General features: G+C 43.7%; 1 protein-coding gene across 11 annotated transcripts in view; it reads left to right on the forward strand.

Moving 5' to 3' along the window:
- Positions 1-22403, forward strand: part of TSPAN18 (tetraspanin 18) — a 195619-nt gene that overhangs the window by 105328 nt on the left and 67888 nt on the right. For 2 of the 11 annotated variants that reach the window (XM_075927539.1, XM_075927538.1), the window contains one exon: positions 499-561. The exons of the other annotated variants lie outside the window; for them this stretch is intronic. The gene's annotated coding sequence lies outside the window, so the exon portion shown is untranslated. The remainder of the gene's footprint in view (positions 1-498; positions 562-22403) is intronic. 11 annotated transcript variants of the gene reach the window in all.

The raw sequence follows: 22403 nt of genomic DNA on the forward strand, positions 1-22403 counted from the left end.
CCATTTGCTGGAGAATTGCACAGCTAAATTCTTGGTTGTAGAAGCTCCATTAAGGATGGACCCATCAGAACTGAGATGACTTTGACAGGGTGGCAATGGAAGAAGCTTGCACTGTTGCTGGTAGGCATGCATGTGTTCTTCGGGTAACTTGACTTTTCAGCAATACGTTTCTATTTAAAAACCAAAACACAAAACAGTTTTTTTTCTTTAAAATTAAAGGAGTGTACCCCACAGCACTGAATGCAAGTGAACCAGATTGAAATCAGGCAGTTGAAATTGCTGTTAACTGGTGTGCTGTAATTTCCCCCCAAAAAGAAGTTACCAGCTTTCAAACAAGCTGTAGCAGTCTTTGTGAATTCTAATGTAAGCAATACACACCCTCTTGCTTCAGGGCATAAACCAAACATTAAATATTAAAGGTTTGGAGAAAACTTTCCTTGTGAGCAGATTCTTCTACAATAAGTGCCATCTGAAATGATTCTTTCTTCTTCCCTTGAGGCATGTGGTACAGGCCCCTTGTGGTGATGGGATTCTGGATGAGATGGACCCTTGCCTGACCCAGTAAGTCAGTCCTTGTAGTCTGCAATTCCGGTTTCATGACTATATAGTTGGGTAACATGTATTCTGACTAAATCCCCATGCAACACTTGCTGATTTCAAACAGGAAGTGTTGCATAAGTGAGGTATATGTCACACACAGAACTTGTCCTAGTAGTCATACAGTTGCATAGGATATTTAAATGAATCTATTAATGTATAGTGAGTTTAGCCTTTGAGGCAGATGGTTCTAAATTCAAGTGTAAATTTTTAACAGGTCTAAATTTTAAGCTAAAACAAAATCCACTTAAAATAAAACAATAGATAAAGTTTTAAAATGTATTTAGCATGTAAGTATTCAACTAAGAAGCAAGGGAACAAAGTAGATCCTCTAATTTTCATAATTAAGGATTGGACTTTGAGAACAGAACTTAGAAACACTAAGGGTATGTCTAGACTACATGCCTCTGTCGCTAGAGGCATGTAGATTAGGCTACCAGACATATGAAAATGAAGCGGCGATTTAAATAATCGCCGCTTCATTTAAATTTACATGGCTGCCGCACTGAGCCAACAAACAGCTGATCAGCTGTTTGTCGGCTCAGCGTGACAGCCATGTAAATTTAAATGAAGCGGCGATTATTTAAATTGCCGCTTCATTTTCCTATGTCTGGTAGCCTAATCTACATGCCTCTAGCGACAGAGGCATGTAGTCTACACATACCCTGAGTTACAGGCCCACAGGCTGAGTTGGGTCAGTGTATGGATTATGCCGCTGGAAAGTAGTATTACTTGCCAGACCTGCCTTATTTTTCTCTCCTCCCTCCCAATTTCCTACATTATCTGGTAGCTGCACTGAAGGCCAAACTCCCATTACATTGATTAATACCAGACTTTGGCTGTTTCCTGCTGCCAAAATCTAAGGTACAAAATAAGTAATATGCAGAATCAATAGTCAAATTACTTACGTTAATGAAGTTTTATGGTGAATTTAAATGCACTGAAGTCAGGAAATATGGAGCAACCATTCTCATAACAACTTCCTTCGGTTGCATTGTGTGTGGGTAGTATTCCGGGTGTCCTACTTCAAGCCATACTATGGGCCTGTATCTCAGTGTGTTAGTGATGGGTGGTGTTTTTAAAAGGAGGTGTAAAACAAAATGCTCCAGAAATTACTTAGTATATGAAAAACATGCCCATTAAAACTTTCTCAAAGGCATTCGGAAATGGCCTATTTGTGATACTGAAAAATGTCCAGGCATAAGTGTAGTTCAGCATTTTCAAACTTGGCTGCTTAAAGTTAGCCTCCTGAAATCACACTAAGGCTACTTCTACACTTCAGGCTTCTTGCGCAAGAACTTTTTGAGCAAGAGCTCTTCTGCAAAAAGTTCTTGTGCAAGAGCATTCCACACTGCCATGCACAAGAGATGTGCTTTTGCACAAGAGAGTGTCCACGCAAAAACTCTGCAGTGTAGACTTAGCCTCTGTCATGTAAGGGACTGTTTACACTGCTTACATTGCAAAAACCAAAGGACAACTTGGCAGTGCCAAGTGTCAGAGTACAGGTCAATTGACTCAGACTCTTCAGCAGTGGGTAAAAATTGCAGACATTGCTTGCAGCATTTCAGATCACAGAATCCAGCCTAAGCCCAAACCTCTACACTGCAATTATTAACTCTACAGCATGGGCCCGGAGCTGACTTGGGCCAGCTGCAGTCATGCCATGATTCTTTTATTGCCATGCTGAAGTACCCTGAAATGTGGGTATCCATATCTGAAAACTCAGTAACGTTCTCATATGATTTTACCATGAGATGGTCCTGTTTTTTGGCATTACTGTAACTGATTAGAATAGCTCTTGTGATCACAGTCTAAGGCTTACTTTCCTATGAATCAGGGGTCAGCTCTATTGTGTAGCAGATCCCTTTTTTAGATCCCATAATCATTCTTTTCTACTAGGTTGCTTTTACAAAGGGGTCCCTGTGGGACGCAAACTGAGTAACTTATTTACTATCCTTTGCCTAGAAAAAACGTCGATGACCCCACGTTCTTGGTAGAATGGGGAGAATTTTTTTTTTCAGGGATGAGTAAGAGCACCAACTCTGATACCTTCTGTTACTTACCTGCTTTACTCCTGATCCAAAGGTTGCAGATAAATTATTTTCTCGGTGCTGTTCTATTTCCTTCTGTTACAATTGACCTTGTGAGTAAGGAAGCACCCGCCACTCCAACTCACAGGATAGGATCCTAAGTGTGCCTAGTGTTTGTGAAAGTGTCTTTGATAATTGTTCCTTTCCTTTCCTTTCTATGACCCCAGTGGCTTGGGGAGATAAGAGAAAGAGCTCTCTCCAGCCAGCCAGCCATAAAATTACACCCTCACCACCCAGACCTTCTGATGATGTTATTCCTAATTTGCCTACCTACTGCCAGGTGCATTTTATCAAGTGACAAATCCTCCTATCCTCACTCCTCTGCTCACTGATGTGAGCACTGAGGAATGTATGTTGGATAGGTATCATAATACATGTGCCCCACCCCCCGATTTGGGGTCTGAGCTTGATTTATTGTAAAGAAACGAGGGGAAGCATGTACAGGTTGAACCTCTAGTCCAGCACCCTCGGGACCTGACTGGTACCAAAGCAGAGAATTTGCCAAACCACAGGAAGTCAATAGTGTCTAGCAGCATTACCCCAACATTTCCACTGCTTACTGGGCTCTCAGAAGACATTTGGGGGTAAATTAGTGCTAAATAACAGCACAGAACATCGAGAGCCAGGACTTGTGGCTGTACACAAACTTCATGGGACTGTGGGAAACTTGGCCACACCTATGATAAGTGGACATCTGGCTAACTAAAATCATGTTGGACCACAGATGTTGCTGGACCAGAGTGTGCCGGACTAGAGAGGTTCAACTTGTAGTTCGTAATGGGGATCCAGGTCTCTATGCATCAGAAAATTATTTAAAATATGTCTGTCAGCCAGCAAATTGGTAAGGGTATGAGAGAGCTCGATGAGTTCTTCAGGTGCTTCCATGTGCTGTCCCATGCTGATGTTCCAGGCATATGCTACTATATTGTTCTAAGTTCTGTGAAGGGGATGCCAGGCATAATCAATCACTGTTTCTTTGTGCTTCTGTCCTGTCTGAGCTGATCTCTGCCTTGTTCCTTTAGGGCAAAGCCCGGTGAGTTTATACTGCACCTGCCTGAGGCTCTAGGGTTGTTAACCCACTGCAAATAATAAACTAGAAAATGGCCTTAAAAAGGCATGAAACCAACACTTTCAAGTCACTTTTACTATATGGCTAACCCCAAATGTTAAACAAAATCATGAATTAGGTCCACAAAAAATCATGAGATTGGCACTGAAATCATGAGCTTATGTAAAAATGGCAGCTTTGGTATTCTTTTTATTTGCCTTTAGGGAGCCCTGGGATCTCATTTTAAAGCTTTCTCAACAGCTACGAGAGCTACAAACTTCATTTTTGTTTCAGAATGAAGGCTGAAATCATCACATAGCCACTTGACTCCAGGAGCTGAGGCTTTAAGGAAATCTTTACAGTTGGCAACCCTGCTTTCACTTCCTTTGAAAGGCGAGTTACTTCCAGAAAGCTCTCTCACACAACATTACAGTGACTGAGTTTCATTTATCATCGAAGAACATTTAAAACCAAACACCAAGACGATTCCACATTTTAAAGTTGGAAAAAAAAGAGACTTCTGAGAGATCTCAGGGCCACTGCATACAGGAAAGGAATATAAGCAGGAATAGGAGCTCCGGGAAACTCTGTCTTGAAAGAAAGTTGGAGGGTTATAGAATTCTAGGGTTGGAAGAAACCTTGGGATGCCATCGAATCCAATCACCTGCTAAAAGCAGGACTACTCCCAACCAAATCATCCTAGCTAGGACTTTGTCAAGCTGGAATTTAAAAACCTCTAAGGATGGAGATACCACCACCACCACCACCACCTTCCCTCCTACCCCTCCCCCCAGGTAATCTATTCCAGTGCTTCACCACCCTCCTAGTCAAAAATAATATCAAATCTTTTAACTCTTAATCAAATAAAAAAATTGGAACAAATTTATAAATTAAACAGTAAGTCACCAGGACCAGATGGCATTCACCAGAGTTGTGAAGGAATTCAAATGTGCAATAGTGGAACTACAGGCAGTCCCCGGGTTACGTACAAGATAGGGACTGTAGGTTTGTTCTTAAGTTGAATCTGTATGTAAGTTGGAACTGGCGTCAGCCGCTGCTGAAACTGATCAGTTTCAACCGCGGCTGAATCTGGATGCCAGTTCTGACTTACATACAGATTCAACTTAAGAACCACAGGCATCCCCAAGTCAGCTGCTGCTGAAACTGATCAGCGGCTGATTCCAGGAAGCCTTGGGCAGAGCAACTCTGCCTTGGGCTTCCTGTACGCAGCCGCTGGTCAGTTTCAGCAGCGGCTGACTTGGGGACGCCTGGGGCAGAGCAACTGGGGTGCTGCTGGGTTGCTCCAGTAGCGTGGCTCCTCGGCTCTACTGGAGCAACCCAGCAGCACCCCAGCTGCTCTGCCCCAGGCGTCCTGATTCAGCCGCTGCTGAAACTGACCAGCAACGGCTGAATCAGGACGCCTGGGGCAGAGCAGCTGGGGTGCTGCCGGGTTGGTCCGGAGCGGCGCTGCGGGACCAACCCGGCAGCCCCCAGCTGCTCTACCTCAGGGGTAGGCAAGAAAAGCCTGGTCTGTTGGGGGAGGGCACTAGCTGCACCCCCCCCCCCCCCCCAGCAGACCAGGGAGACCGGGAGAAGCTTTTATCACCCCAGAGGACACGGGTGGTGACCCCGTGAGCTCCGGGGCGAGAAAAGCCCCGTTCCCGTAAGTGCGGATCCGACATAAGTCGGATCCGCGTTAAGTCGGGGACTGCCTGTACCAACTGTAGTCTATAACCTATCCTTTCAATCATCTTCTGTACTCAATGACTAGAAGATAACCAATTTTTAAAATGGCTCCAGTGGTGAGCCTAGCAATTATAGGCTCAGAAGCCTGACTTCAGTACTGGGCAAACTGGTTGCAACTACTGTAAAAAAAAAAAAAAAAAAAAAAAAAAGTGTCAGATACATAGATGACCATCATTTGTTGTGGAAGACTCAATAAGGTTTTTGTAAAGGGAAATCATGCCTCAGCAATCTACTAGAATTCTCTGAGGAGGTCGAGCATGTGGATGACAGCGATCCACTAGATACAGCTGGCATGGGGAAACTTTTTGTGGTGTGGGCCACTGACTCACAGAAAAATCAGTCAGGAGCCACACACAAGTGAAACACAAAAACAAATTCTTCACTGACCTGGCTAAGGGGAATGATAGGGGGCAGTGCCTGCAGGAAGTCGTTTTTTTCCCCGCCAGATAAAGCCCACAGGCTCCCCCTGCAGCTGGCCTTGATTGGGCCTGTGAGACTCGGGTCTTCTCCCCACCCCTGCAGCAGGGAGCTGGTACTGTGGTGCTCCAAGTCACCTGGCGTACAAATGCTGGCTCTCTCTGCTGCAGTGAGGGGAAACCCCCAGCCTCATGGGCCAGATCAAGGCAAGCTATGAGCCGGGCCATTGAGTACCCCTCCTTGTGATATAGTGTACTTAGATTTTCAGAAAGCCTTTGACAAGGTCCCTCACCAAGGGCTCTTTAGCAAAGTAAGATGCCATTGGATAAAAGGGACTAGTAACTGGTTAAAAGACAGGAAACAAAGAGTAAGTATAAATGATCAGTTTTCAGAATACAGAAAGGTAAATAGACCTATGGGTCTGTTCTGGGACCAATCCTTTTTAATATATTCATAAACGATCTGGAAAAATGAATAAAGACTGGCAAAATTTGCAGATGGTGCAAAATCACTCAAGATCATTAAGTCCCAGGCAAACGGAAAAGAGTTAGAAATGGCAGATAACATATAATGTGGATAAATGCAAAGTAATGCACATTGGAAAACATAATCCCAACTATACGTAAAAAACAATGGATTCTAAATTAACTGTTATCCCTCAAGACAGAGGTCTTGGAGTCATTGTGGATAGTTCTCTGAAAACATCCACTCAATGTACAGCACCAATTAAAGTGAACAGAATGTTGGGAATCATTAAGAAAGGGTTACATAAGACAGAAAATATCATATTGATTCTGTATAAATCTCTGGTACACCCATGTCTTGAATACTGTGTGCAGATGTGGTTGCCTCATCTCAAAAAAGATATATTGGAATTGAAAAAGGTTTAGAAAAGGGCAACAAAACTGATTGGTCTATGTGAGGAGAGATTAATAATACCAGGACTTTTCATCTTGGAAAAGGGGGGAGGGTAGAATGGAGGTCTATAAAATCATGACTGGTATGGAGAAAGTAGATACAGAAGTGTTATTTACTCCTTTCTCATAACACAAGAACAAGGGGGTTACCAAACTGAATTAGTAGGCAGGAGGTTTAAAACAAACAAAAGGAAGTCTTTCTTCATACAATAAACAGTCAACTCATGGAACTCTACCAGAGGATGTTATGAAGACTATCCCAAGGTTCAAAAAGGAGCTAGATAAATTCATGGAGGATGGATCCATCAATGACTGCTAGCCAGTATGGGAAGGAATAGAATCTTTAGCCTCTGCTTTTCAGAAGCAAGGAATGTGCAACAGAGACTAGATTGCCTGATGATACCTGTTCTGTCCTTTCCCTCTGGGGCATCTGGCATTGGCCACTGTTGGCAAACAGGATACTGAGCTAGATGGACCTTTGGTCTGACTCAGCACAGCCGTTCTTATGTTCTTAAGTAAAACTTCTATTGCTGTCTGCCTCCACTCAGATATTAACATATGCTCAATAACTATCCACTTCAAACTTAAATATTGGAGCTATCTGCATCAGAGGCAGCAGCATGGGGTGGCAGAGGGAGCCGCTCCATGAGGGGAGCCAGTTTAAAAATCAGTTCCCTTCATGGACTTGCTGCCTGCCGCCCGGCGCTACTGCCTCTGATACAGCAGCCCCTGGAAATGTGGAGCTGCCTCCATCCGCAGGGAACTCAAACCTGCTCCTATCCCCGGTTGTCTCCCTTCTTCCCCTGTCACCAGTCACCTCTGTTAAATGTGTTGCTGAGTTGGGGTCAGTGTGCTCAGCACTTGTGCAGGATTAAGCCCAGAGTGTGAGAAAGGGCTGTGCAAGTGGCCTCTTGTAGTTTTGCCAGTTCACCTCAAATCTGATCTGCTGCACTTCTTGCTATCCAAGGCCTGAGCCTCCCCACTTGCCACAGAAGAAGCAATAGCATTTATCTTTCTGTTGCTTCTCGGTGTAATGTTGCAAAACCCTTTACAGAGCTGGGGGAGTGGGGGAGAGAAGGGTTTTAGGAGAGATTGCAAGAGAGGCAGTGATCCAATGGCCGAATGGGTTAGACTCCTGTATGGGGGCCTATTGTGGATAATCAGGGGCAGCACTAATAATAGGTGACCACCCCTCTCCTCCATCCTTGTGAACCAATGGACACATTGGGATTAAAGTCCAGGCATGCCTGATTGCTCATTTTATGCACGTTCTACCAACCTCATACAGGTAGCTGAAGTGTCAGGCAGATTAAATAGGATGGTTTCTTAGGGAGTTCTGAGGTGCTAGGAAGCCACTGAAAGTAACAGAAGGCATGAAATGAATGTGGTCCTGCTTTCTAGCATGAGAAAGCCTTGTCTATTGCAATAATTAGAATTGTAAACCATGAATCAGTCTCCTTGGTGCCACCAATGAAAGATGCACATCTTTGGCCAGAGTCTCTGATGATGCACCATATTATTTCACAAAGGAATAAAAAAGAGCTATGCTGGACCTAATTTCCCAGTACTTCAGCAGGGGGTGATGCTGTATTAAAAGAAATATCCTCATTCTTGCTGCGTTCCCATAATTAGTAACTTTATACAGGACTGTCTCCTACAATAATAACTGCCACTATTAGAGAGGAAACAGGGGGATATTTGACCAGTCTCAGAGGTTCCATAAATTCTTCCAGAAGAAAGGAAGGCAGCCAGCAAGCTAATCTCATGCAAAGGCTGTGAGAATTTCCAGCTCCAAACATTGCTCCCGAGTTTAGCATGTCTGCGTCTGTGTATCTTGTATTTGTAACATTTCCAGTCTGAAAAAATAAATCTTGACTGAGACTATGTAGCAGTGTTAAAATGATTAGAAATGTTCTCAGGTTATACATCTTGTTCACTGGAACTTGTGTGGTATCATGTACCATATCTGTAGCTGGCATTCTCAAGCTTTTTCATAACATGGATCACATCTTAATAGGAGGTATTATTTCATGGTTGGCTTTCATCCCATCCATAGTCACAAATGCCCTCCCTTTCACAGTGATGTCACATACATGTGGCAGATACAGCAGTTCTTTGCGAGGGAGGTAAATATTAGCAAAGTTGCTCAATGCATTTTTAGTTTTGTTTTAATATAATTTGGCACTGAATGTGGACAACAGCAGAGAAGCTGGATTTGGTGGAAGTGGTTGTCAAAACATCCTGTTTTAAAAAGTCCTGTTTCTTCATAGCTTGTTACTTTATGGTAGGTTTTAATGTTTCTTCAAACATCCCTTGGCAACACCAGAATGAGTCATGTGCAAATCTCCTCAAATAGAGAGATTAAGTGGACAAGAAGTTGAAGAATAAGAGTATCCCAAGGAAACTTGTCAAAACTATCATGGGTCATATCCTGGCTCCATTGAAGTCAATGGCAAAACTCCATTTTGTTGTAGGAGATGATCAATGACCATCTGTTTTTAACTATTTTTTCCACATATCTTAGTGCTTAAAGGTCTGTGGTCATGAATGTATGTCTCTGTGCACTTACATCAGAGGTGAGCAATACTTTTTGAGGAGCAAACACTCCAAGAATGTGGTAGATGGCCAAGAACTGCACTCTCCAGGGGTATGTCTACACTACAGTGCTATTTCAAAATAACTTTGATGTGTAGATGTACCCCTGGATATTAATGAAGGCAGTGGAGGGGTCTGGGATGGAGGTTGGATGCAGAAAGGAGCTTATGGTAAGGGACGTGTTAGGCCCTAGAAAATTAGGCTTAGTGCAGTTATGCTAAAGCAGATGTAACAAAGGTTTCTGGGTAGTCCCTGGGCAAAACTGGAGATAGGTTCAAGCAAAGATGCACCCTACACGCTTGCTCAAGTTGCAAAATGAGATAAGTAAGAAGCTGCATTTTTGTACCTGCTGTGATGAGGAACAGTTTGTTTTGAAAACTGATAAGGAGACTCCCTGTTTCTGCTCTCCCCCTATTTGTTCCAAACTCCCTGTTTATGTTCTCCTTTGACCATAACAAACTGTCTCCTTGTTGCCCAGTACCTGTCTTTTGGGATGATAAAAAATTGCTGATGGCCATAATGTATAGTTGGCCAGGTTTGCATGAATACTAAAAGTTTTTAACCAATAAAGGGGGGTTAGTTGCTTGGGCAAATAGTCTATGACGCAACGGAACTGTCTATATAAGCCTACCTGTAAATGAAATCGGGTCTGGTTCACTTTGGGAGATGGGCCGCTCTCTATTGTTATATGCACTATTCAATAAAAAGCTTGTAATTAAATCTTGCTGGTGTTGCCTGTCTCTTTGCGGTCAAACAACAAACAAAGGCCATCCGGGTTCAAGTCCCCAACAGGCGGGAAGAGGGAGGGATTATGACCTGGGATAAGGGTGCAGGAGTTTGGGTTGTGACCTGGGACAAGGGGATTGTGGTGGTCGGGGGTAGGCAGGTATGAGTGCAGGAAAGGATTCTGGCCTGGGTGCGGGGTGTAAGAGGAGGGAGTGCACATTCTGGGAGGAAGTTGAGACCTGGGACAGAAATGCAAGAGGGGGTGCAAACTCTGGGTAGGGTTTGTGTCCTGAGGAGGGGTGTAGATGGGGATGCAGTGTCTGGGGAGGTGTATGGGGGCTGGAGCATGGGTGCAGAAAATTTGGGTTACATGGGGTAGGGGTATAGGAAGTGCGCAGAGGGCTGGGGGAGGAAGGGACTAGGGTGCCAGAGGCAGGCTTTAGCTGGGAGATGCTTACCTGGGCGGCTCTCAGCCAGCAATCCAGCAGGTTCCTTCCATGCCCCTGAACGTGCTCAGAGCTGCTTCAGAGGCTGTGTTTGCTGCTGTGAACCGAGCACTGTGAGGCCAAGAGATGAGGGGTTGGGGTGTCTGTCCTGAAAAAAGGAAGCTGCTATTATCCAAAACTGACCAATAGGAGCTACTGGGTGCAGAGGTAATATGAGAAACCTCTCCCCCTGGGCTCTCAGTGTTCAGACACACACATATGGCCCCACAGCTGGCTTTTCTGAGTGTCAAAAGGGTGCAGGGCAGGTGGACCATATTTTGCCCAGCCCTGATCTACATAGTTTCCATGAGGCAGTGGTGGAATTTTTGGAATGTAGTAGGTCTTGTGTGACAAAATCATAGCTCGGTGAATTGAGAACATGTCCTAGGTAGCAAGTAATTTGTGAAGGATCCCCACTAGAGGGACCAGAATCTAAAGGAGAAAATGTGCTTCACTGGAAAATAAAAGAAAGAATCAAGCACATGATGTTTTTAATGGCACTTAACTGATAGGTGGGCAGCCTTGGTGAATAATAGATGGTGCAGGAAAGGAGCAGGCAGTTTGTCGTCATCTTCAGAAGACAGCTGGAAACCTCAATTTATTCTGGTTTTTTTGAGCTGCAAAACTGAAAATTACCCCCTCTGTCAGGTGTGTGCAGAGACCTGCCCTGACTAGTCCTAATATGAATTGAACAGAACTTGCAAACCATTCAAGGTTGCCTGTTGCCTGGATACAGTGCAGCCTTGCTTCCCAAGTCCCCCAAGTATGTATGCAAGAGCTAAAAGGATGGAGAGAGTTCAGTGGCTGAATTAAGATCAGTGCACCTGCAGGCAGGAGCATTAAACCCACTTGATGCAGCTTGTAAGTTCAAGGCTTAATTTTATTCAGCTGTTATTATTTCTATTTATTGAGCTCTTTATGGTAAAAGTGTGCCCCAGCTGTGCAGGGCCTTATTCTCAAGGCTCCCACTGGGTGAAGCACGTTGTGCCACTTGCAAAGCCAATCCTTGTGCTATCTCCAGAAAAAAGCTTATAATTTTAGACACTTCTTCTGAGCCTCCTCCTTTTGCAAGCCACTAGAAGAAGCCCTGCCTGCAACAGCAGGTAACATGGTACCAGGCCCCTGTGAACCAGCTTCCATCTTGCGGGGATACTGTCAGAACAATGCAAAGAAGAACACAGTTGTTGAATACTTAAAATAAAAGTGTTTAAGAGGAAACACTCTCTTTGCCATACACATGCAACAGCAGATGATATGACTAGGCAATACATAAATTAGTCTGATAACCACATAAGCCTATGCTGACTGTTTTGCAAGAAAAGAAGTAACATTTTCATTTTCTAAATGTGTGCAAGGCTGACCAAGCCACTTCATTGATAAGCTACCCCCTCTTACCCATTCAACAAAGCAAATTCACATGTGCTTAAGGGGGGCTGGAACTAGGGGTACTGGGGATCTGCCATATTCTTGGGCTTGAAGTGATTTCCATCATAAACAGGGTTTACAGTGTTGTTCAATGACTTTCAGCGCCCTCACTATGAAAAATTGTCCCAGTGCCTCTGTGAGTTTAATTGCTTTACTAAAATGGAATTAGAGCTGGTCGAAATGTTTGATTTGAGAATAAAATGTGAGTAAAATTGGCTTTTTGAAATTTATTTAGAAATTTTCCAGTTTTTGATGCACAAACAAAATATGGATTTTAGATGCTCTTGGTTTTCTAAACTTGACTTTTTGTTCTCCATTTAAAAAAAAAAAAACAAAAAAAACAGAAGATTTCCATGGAAAAAAATGCCAACAGAAGAAAGTTTAGTTTGGTGTGTTTTTTCAAAAATGTTCCCACAAAATACTTATCATTTGTTGGTAAGCTCTAATTTGCAGTGCGTGGTCCTTCTCTTTTTGTTAAAATAATGTAAAAGGAAGGTTTTCTTCAGGTACCTTTATGGCTCAATTCTCATTACTCTGCATCTTACATCATTGTTGACTGCAGAGTTTAAAGCAATTTTGTACTGGTATCAATGACAATCCAAGACTGACAGTAGGTTCATAGTCTTTGTATTTGCTTCAGCAAGTTCTGGGTCAGGTCTTAGAATACCTGTACGCTAAGTAGGGAGGTAGAAAGTTTCCATTGAAGCATATCTTCCCTAAATCTTTTAGGTCACCACCTGGCAATCCTCTGTATTTTGCTGGTCTCCATCAAAGCATGAGAAAATTAGCTCTCATCACATTTTGATTATATCCAATGGATGGAGCCAAGTCCCTGAATTGAGAGGTCAGTCCAGAACCGCATAAAGAATGCCCTTTCTTTACTGAGCTAGGAGCGGCAGGTAACTTTGATTAAACTTAATATCCTAGAAATCTGGGGAGACAAAACTGTGGGAAATATGAAAATCATGGAAGATACAATAGAAGCTCAGCACTACTAGTTTTATAAAATGGCTCAGAGGTCTAGGACCTAGTTCTTGATACCTAGTACTTCGTGTAGTCATTTGCACTTGTGAAAAGAGGGTTTAACTGCCACCAGTGATGTGAGTGGAAAATTCTGATATAGTAATGTTTTGCATCCACTTTACATTCCTTTTGCACATGTATGAGTGACTACACATGGTGCAAGATATTGAAGAGTGAGGCCTCCAGTGATTCATTGAGAAGATACTTGAACATAAGATCTCTGTGTTCTGGACATTTCAGAGTATAGTGAACCTCAGGATATCTACATAAGGCACTGAGAATTCTCATCACAAAACAAATTTAAAACAGTGGGATTCTCAGGGCTTGTCTACACATATCCATTGCACAGCTTTCACCTTACCGGCATCGTTAAAGGATTACAGCTGCTCCAGTGTGAGCCTAATTGTTCTAGTGTAAATGTCCTTAGACTGGTATAGTTTATTCCTGTATGGGAAGGGAATAACTATAAAGCCCCTGGTAAAATTATCTCCACTTTAGAGCATTTTGAATATATATATTATAGGTTAAAATTATACCAACTGAAATAACTATAGTGGTGAAACTTCTAAGTGTTGACCAGGCCTTAGTTGTAAACTCTCTCAACCCATGAGATGAGATCTGGCCAGCAGCCCATGCCACACAACATGTCCTATTTGAAAGTAGCATACTTTTTGTTTTTCCTAGATTTTTCTTTGATATAGAGGGTAGGTAAAAAAAAGTCATAATCTCAAGAATGGATGAGAGGAGTGAATCTTCATTCCAGTTGCTAGCAAAATGAAGAGTTATTCACAATGGACAGAACCATGTTTTCAGGGGCTGTGCTAATGTAAAAAAATTCTTAAAAGCAATAGAAGCAGAATGTAGATGACATGCTTATCTACATAGATACATCTGGGTGAGGCGCAGGACTTGGTTGAATGACTGCTTTGAAGGAATAAAAAGTTATCATGAGCTGACTTACCTCTTTACCAAAGCAAGATTTACTTCATAAATATGAGGATAAATAGTACCTGGACTGCACAGCAGCATGCTCTGACTTTAAAACAAAAAACAAAAAAACCACAACCACAGAACACTTTAAAACCAGCATTATCTATTCCAGGATAACCACTGAAACTCTTCCATTATCATCGGGTTCTCATTCATATTTTGAATCAAAGGGGATTACTTTAGGCACACTTGAAATTACTAATGAACGTTAATGTTTTCTGTGGGCTTACTGCTGCAATTGTCTTTTTATTAAATGGTGCTCAGAATGGCATCCAAGACTATATGTACAATCATATATCTGTTGTGTTGGGTATTTGAAATAAAAAGGAGGCCTTTTAATGTACGTAATTTTGAAAAATCTTAATTCCATTTCAAAGAAGAAAAACTTCTGTAGAACTCTTTTGTGAAGGGCTTGAAAAACATCTAGTCTGGGGATTTTTATTTAATCTTTCCAAAGGTGTAATATTCCTTCACACACATGTCAAAATGAAGGAAATAATACGAAGGGGTTTTTTAAAAGATACATCTGAGAAAAAAATTCATCCAGAACCCTTAAATATATGATTGTTTTTGTTAGCATAAAAAAAATCCGTAGCCTCAACTTCAAGGTTCAGCATTTCTGATGCCAGTAATTGATGATAATGAAAGGGACGTGGTATAAATAGGTACGAGAGAGCCAACTTGGATTTAAAATGAAGGCTTTCCCACTAAATGAGGAACAGCAGATGTTCCTAGTGGCTCTATTAGGAATATTCTCCCCCTCCCCTCCCCACTCTCTCCCAAGACACCCCTGTGAGCCTTGTGGCAGAAGAGGAATGTTACAGTTCTACTGAGACATGGCCTCTGGGCCTTTGCTGCTGCTGTTTTGTGACATCACTACAGCATCTTTCAATCTCATCACCAACAATCAATTTTTGTTTCTTTGAGACAATCCTTCTGGAAGCCAGGAAGTCTTGGTTTCCCTAGAAGTGATTTATGTGGTGATAATGGATTAGCTTAGTGGAGACACAGTATAAATTTGAACAGAGCTCAGTGCCCCTTTATTAAGAGATAAGACTATAAGGATGTATGACTGAAAACAAATTTAAGTCTCAAATTAGGGAAAGCAGCTAAGAATTTAGTACCAAGTTGCGTGGGGTTTGCAGTTGAAGGACTAGCTTCATTCAGATTTTTCCACAGCATTAAATGAATGTTTTCTGTGGACAATAAACTCAGGGAGAAGTGTAGAGTTACAAAGGCCTCACTGAGCCTTTGGCAACACGTGTGACTACTCCATACCTGAAGCAATTGGGCTATATTCAGACACAGGGTTGAAAATCAAAAACAGTGGATGGGACTGTTGGATCTGTCATTTGCTGTGTTTGAATCTTCTTCTTGCCACCTAATATGCCAAGGTTTCCCTGTTATATACTCTAATGTTTAATGTAGGCATGAAAGATCTGGCATCATCAGCATCACCAGCATTTTTGGTAAGACCAAGGTTTTGTGCCAATGCCCTTGATGAAGATGTCTGTTCCACTCCCTGGAGGGGTGTGGTTGCATTTCACTGTTGGAGTGAATGTGCATTTAGTGTGGGAGGTGCACTGGGATCTTCTGCAATGAAAGATACTATTTAAAATGCACAAGAAATAAAAACCCTGTTGCCAGGTACTAGCAATTTCTCCTAGGTATAATTTAAATTCCCATAGGGGAATTGCATAGCAGTGAACCCCAGGGATCAGTTGAAAGAAGTACCACAACAGCATGATTGCTTCCTGAAACACTATGAATGCCTGCATGTAGGTGTGACCATCATAGTTAAGAAGATGTGTTTGGGTTTTAATGAATATAAAGAAGGTTCTTTATTGTGGCAGACAGATGCAGACAAATCCTGTGATGCTTATGAGTAGAGCCGTGCAAACTTGCAGGTGTCCACAGACCATGATTGCAGGTCATGCATCAGATGGATAAAGATCTTGTGTCTGCACAGGGTTCTAGTCACTAGTTCTCAAATTAATATAGTGTGTCAACGTGCACATTCCCTACAGCCTGGCTTGGAATAGTATCATAGAATCGTAGAGCTGGAAGAGACTTCAGGAGGTCATCGAGTCCAGCTCCCTGCCCAAAGCAGGACCAATCCCAACTAAAACATCCCAGCCAGGGATTTGTCAAGCCGAGACTTAAAAATCTCTAGGGATAGAGATCCCACCACTTCTTTAGGTAACCCATTCCAGTGTATCACCACCCTCCTAGTGAAATAGTTTTTCCTAATATCCATCCTAGACCTTCCCCACTGTAACTTGAGACCATTGCTCCTTGTTCTGCCATCCGTCACTACTGATAACAGCCTCTCTCCATCCTTTTTGGAGCCTCCCTTCAGGAAGTTTAAGGCTGCTATCAAATCCCCCCTCTCTTCTGCAGATTAAATAAACCCAAATCCCTCAGCCTCTCCTCGCAGGTCATGTGCTCCAGCCCCCTAGTCATTTTGGTTGCCCTCCACTGGGCCCTCTCCAATGCATCCACATCCTTTCTGTAGTGGGGGGCCCAGAACTGGACACAATACTCTAGATGTGGCCTCACCAGAGCCAAATAAAGGGGAATAATCACTTCTCTAGATCTGCTGGCAATGCTCCTCCTAATGCAACCTAATATTCCATTCACCTTCTTAGCTACAAGGGCACACTGTTGACTCATATCCAGCTTCTCATCCACTGTTATTCCCAGGTCCTTTTCTGCGAACTGCTACTTAGCCATTTGGTCCCCAGCCTGTAACAATGCTTGGGATTCCTCCATCCCAAGTGCAGGACTCTACACTTGTTCTTGCTGAACGTCATCAGATTTCTTTTGGCCCAATCCTCTAATCTGTCTAGGTCTCTCTAGACCCTATCCCTGCCCTCCAACTTATCTACCTCTCCTCCTAGCTTAGTGTCATCTGCAAACTTGCTGAGGGTACAATCCATCCTCTCCAGAGTTGTTGACTCGAGTCCCACGACTTGATCTTGAGTCCGCCTTAAGTTGCCCAGGTGACTCGACTTGAGATTTGACTCAGGTTCATTGTTTGTGACTTGAGACTCGACTTGAGACTTGCTAATTTTGTTAAATCGACTTGGTGAAAAAAGTCCCAAAATGCTGATATTGATGGCTTGTACAAAAGTGACTTGACATTTTTTAAATTAAGACTTGAGACTCGACTTGAGACTTGAACTGTAGTGACTTGAGACTCAACTTGGACTTGACAATGACGACTTGAAGACAACACTGATACTCTCATCTGGGTCATTAATAAAGATGTTGAACAAAACCAATCCTTAGGGCACACTGCTAGAAACTGACCGGCCACCTGACATTGAGCCATTGATCACTACCCATTGGGCCTGACAATCTAGCCAGCTTTTTATCCATTTTACAATTCATTTACCCAATCCATACTTCCTTAACTTGCTGACAAGAATATTGTGGGAGTCCGTATCAAAAACTTTGCTAAAGTCAAGGTATATCACATCCACTGACTTTCCCATATCCATAGAGCCCGTTACCTCAATATAGAAGCTAATCAGATTGGTCAGGCATGACTTGACCTTGGTGAATCCATGTTGACTATTCCTGATCACTTTCCCTCAAGTGCTCCTAAATGAATTCCTGGAGAATCCCCTCCATGATTTTTCTGGGGACTGAGGTAAGGCTGACTGGTCTGTAGGTCCCTGGATTGTCCTCCTTCCCTTTTTTAAAGATGGGCACTACATTTGCCTTTTTCCAATCATCCAGGATCTCTCCTGATCTCCATAAGTTTTCAAAGATAATGGCCAAAGGCTCTGCAATGACATTTGCCAACTCCCTCAGTACCCTCGGATGCACTAAATTTGGACCCATGGATTTGTGTATGTGTAGCTTTTCTAAATAGTTCTTAACTTGTTCTTTCTCCACTGAGGGCTGCCCACCTCCTTCTCATACTGCATTGCCTTGTGCAGTAGTCTGGGAGCTAACCTTGTCTGTGAAGACAGAGGTAAAGAAACATCATCTGTCACTAGGTTACCTTCCTCATAGAGTAAGGTATGATCACCCTCTCATTGCTAACATGCCTGTAGAAATCTTTTTTGTTACCCTTCACATCCCTTGCTAGCTGCAATTCCAACTGCACTTTCACCTTCCTGATTACTCCCCTGCATTCTCGAGCAATATATTTATACTCCTCTCTAGTCATCTGTCCAAGTTTCCATTTCTTGTAAGCTTCCTTTTTGTGTTTAAACTCACCAAGGATTTCCCTGGTAAGCCAATCTGGTAGCCTACCTAATTTGCTTTTCTTACTGCACATCGGGACGGTTTCTTCCTGTGCCTTTTAATAAGGCTTCTTTAAAATACTGCCAGCTCTCCTGGACTCCTTTCCCGTTCATGTTAGCATCCCAGGGTATCCTGCCCATGAGTTTTCTGACGGAGTCAAAGGCTGCTTTTCTAAAGTCCAGGGTCTGTATTTTGCAACTCTCCTTTCTTCCTTTTGTCAGGATCCTGAAATCTGCCATCTCCTGATCACTGCTTCCCAGGTTGCCACCCACATCTACTTCCCCCACTAGTTCCTCCCTGTTCGTGAGCAGCAGATCAAGCTGCACATGACCGCTGGTCAGTTTCTTCAGCACTTGTACCAAGAAGTTATCCCCAACAGTCTCCAAAAACTTCCTGGATTGTCTGTGTACTGCTGTATGGTCTCCCAACAGATGTAAGGGTAAATAAAGTCCCCCAGGAGAACCAGAGCCTGTGATCTGGAATCTTCTTTTAGTTGTCTAAAGAAAGCCTCGTCTACCTCACACACCTGATCTGGTCATCTATAGTGGACACTAAGCACAACATCACCCTTGTTGCTTCCACCTCTAAACTTAACCCATAGACTCTCAACAGGGTTTTCTCCCTCTATATACTGGAGCTCTGAGCAATCATACTGCTCTCTTACATACAATGCAACTCCTCCTATTCTCCCGTGCCTGTTCTTCCTGAATAGTTTATACCCTTCTATGACAGTGCTCCAGTCATGTGAGTCATCCCATCAAGTTCCTGTTATTCCAATCAAATTATAGTTCTTTGACTGGGCCAGGGCTTCTAATTCTTCCTGTTTGTTTCCTAGGCTTCTTGCATTCGTGTACAAACACCTTAGAGAACTGGTTGATCACCCTACCTTCTCAATTCAAATCAAGGTCCTTCTTTGTTGCTCCTTCCTTCTTGTGTTTCTTCCCAGTATCCCACTTCCATGCTTACCTCGGGGCTTAGGTTATCATCCCACAACTAACCTAGTTTAAAGCCCTCCTCATTAGGTTTGCAAGCCTGCCTGTAAAGATGTTCTTTCCTCTCTTGGTTAGGGGGGTCCCATTTCTTCCTAACAATCCCTGTGCCCATAACAGAGCCCCATGGTTGAAGAAACCAAACCCCTCTCTCCAACACCCCCTGCGCAACCACACATTTACTTCCACGATTCAACAATCCTACCTGGAACTTTTCCTTCAACAGGGAGGATGGACGAGAACACCACTTGAGCTTCAAATTCCTTGATCCTCCTTCCCAGCACTATATAATCTGCTCAAGGTCATTCTTGGTGGTATCATTAGTTCCTACATGGAGAAGCAGGAAGGGGTAGCGATCCGAAGGTTTGATCAGTTTTGGAAGACTCTTGGTCACATCCTGAATACTAGTAGCAGTAATGCTAGGAAGCTTGCCTACACCAGCCATTGGCTCTATTCTTTCCTGTGGTGTGATGTAGGGAGGTGGGTGGTGCTGGCAGACAGAGTACAAAAGCTCTGGGCAAGGCAAGGAGCTGCCACTGTGTGAATTCCTAAGAGCTGGTCCCACGGTCTCCTTTGCAAATGTGTATTGTTCCTTGTGTGCGTATTAAACCTTTGCTCAGTTCTTGTTACTTCTCTGCTCTGAGCATACAGATTTTCAATGTGTTTTAATTGGGCTATAGTTGATCTTTGTATGGGCATCAGTGGAAAAAAATTGAAAGGGGTGGGGGAGGTAAAAGGGAATTGAAGTAGAAAAACAGGATTTTCCCCCCTGAAGCTCAGAGCAGGGGTGGAATATATGGCGGTGTTAGGGATAGTTTGGCGCTGACTTCTCCAAAGTTTTGGAAATGGTGTTAGCTGTTAGCCAGGTGGTCTTTTAGAATTTTCTGTGCTTCAGAGATACTTTTTGGAAACTTTTTTTGCTTTGCATCTGACTGATTCTCTAAATTGTCACTGTAGTTTAAACTGTACCTACATCGTTCTTATTTTTTTGTGCATTTTAAAAAGTAGCTTTCATTTCAGAAGATCCCAGTGCACTTCCCACACTAAACACAAACTCAATCCAACAGTGAAATGCACACACACATACCTCTCAAGGGACTGGCACAGACATCTTCATCCAGGGCATTGGCACAAAACCTTGGTTTTACTAAAAATGCTAGTGATGCTGATGCCAGGTCTTTCATGCCTATATTAAGCACTATAATACCTAACAGGGAGACCTTGGCTTCTGTATTGTAAATGCTACGAAGCACGGTTGAGTTTCCTGAACTTCTCTACCCCTGGAATTGGTGCCCGTATTATTGTGTCTCAAGATGATGACTGACTCTCACTCTGATAGGACAATGTTATGCTCTCCCTTTAGAAATCAACTGTTGTTTTATTCATATTAAAATAGCACTTAGAAGCCCCAACCAAGAAGGCTCTGGGAACTATCTAAATAGAAAAGAAAGAATGTGATGGGAAACAGAAACACAGAAAGGCAAAGTAACTTGCCCATAGTCATATAACAGTGCTGTGGCTGAGCCAGGACTAGAACTCAGGTCTCCAGTTTCCTATTCCAGTGCCCTATCAAACAAGAAGTTTTTAACTTTTCCTATTCTTTCCATTTCTAATGGGAAGAAAAACCGATAATGAGAGCACATGTCTGCTGAATGGAGGTCATCTCTACATGCCATCTGTGTCACTAGTATGAAGTGATGTTTTTTGCCTGTTACAATCCTAGAGAGAAGAATTGGGCATCATAGTTTATAGCAGGGCTACTCAACTTTGGAAGCACAGTGGTCACAGTGATACTCAGAGTACATGCCAAGGGCCGCAATTTAAGTGTGGTTGCATATACGTGCAAATGTTCATGCAAATATATGCAAAAAGCTTCTTTTGCACTGACGGGCATGTCTGCAAAGATTAAGGCAAGACTACACAACATGCAGGCCCAGTTTAAGTCAGTTCTGCTGATATTAATAAAATGCAATATTTACCCAATCTCCACCCATATCACAGCACTTTTAATAAGCAATAACAGTCCAGGAATTTAACTACTAAAATGCATCTCAACAGAAAACCATTACATTGACTCGCTGTTATGGAGCATGTTCCCAGTAGAGGCCATATACAAAGGATCCCACCTGCATGTTGAGCCCCGCACCACAGGCAAACATTAAGGCCGCTATAAATGTGTTGAGTAGCCCTGATTTATAGCATTGTTGAATACAGGCAGTCCCCGGGTTACGTACAAGATAGGGACTGTAGGTTTGTTCTTAAGTTGAATCTGTATGTAAGTCGCAACTGGCATCCAGATTCAGCCGCTGAATCTGGACACCAGTTCTGACTTACATACAGATTCAACTTAAGAACCCCAGGCATCCCCAAGTCAGCTGCTGCTGAAACTGATCAGCAGCTGATTCCAGGAAGCCTGGGGCAGAGCAACTCTGCCTCGGGCTTCCTGTAGTCAGCCACTGGTCAGTTTCAGCAGCGGCTAACTTGGGGACGCCTGGGGTAGAGCAGCTCGGGTGCTGCTGGGTTGGTCCAGTAGCGCGGCCGCTCCTCGGTGCTACTGGACCAACCCAGCAGCACCCTAGCTGCTCTGCCTCAGGCGTCCTGATTCAGCCACTGCTGAAACTGATCAGCAGCGGCTGAATCAGGACTCCTGGGGCTGAGCAGCTGGGGTGCTGCTGGGTTGGTCCAGTAGCGCCAAGGAGCGGTGCTGCGGGACCAACCGGCAGTGCCCCACCTGCTCTACCACAGGCCCCGGGCTTTGCTCCACATCTCCCTGGTCTGCTGGGCGGGGGGCACTAGCTGCGTCCCCTCCCCCCAGCAGACCAGGGAGACGCAGAGCAAAGCCGCGCAGGACCCGGCCCGACCCGCGGCGCTTCCAGCTGATCTGGAAGCGGCCGCGGGTCCGGCCCCGGGTCCTGCACCGCTTTGCTCCCCGTCTCCCTGGTCTGCTGGCTCCCGCAGCAGACCAGGGAGACGGGGAGCAGCTTTTCTCGCCCCGGAGGAGGCGGGCAGCGGGACCAGGCGTCCCGCCGCTCGAGTCCTCCGGGGCGAGAAAATCCCCATTCGTAACTGCGGATCCGACGTAAGTTAGATCCGCGTAA

Source organism: Pelodiscus sinensis, chromosome 4, assembly GCF_049634645.1.
Source record: "Pelodiscus sinensis isolate JC-2024 chromosome 4, ASM4963464v1, whole genome shotgun sequence".
Lineage (NCBI taxonomy): Eukaryota > Metazoa > Chordata > Testudines > Trionychidae > Pelodiscus > Pelodiscus sinensis.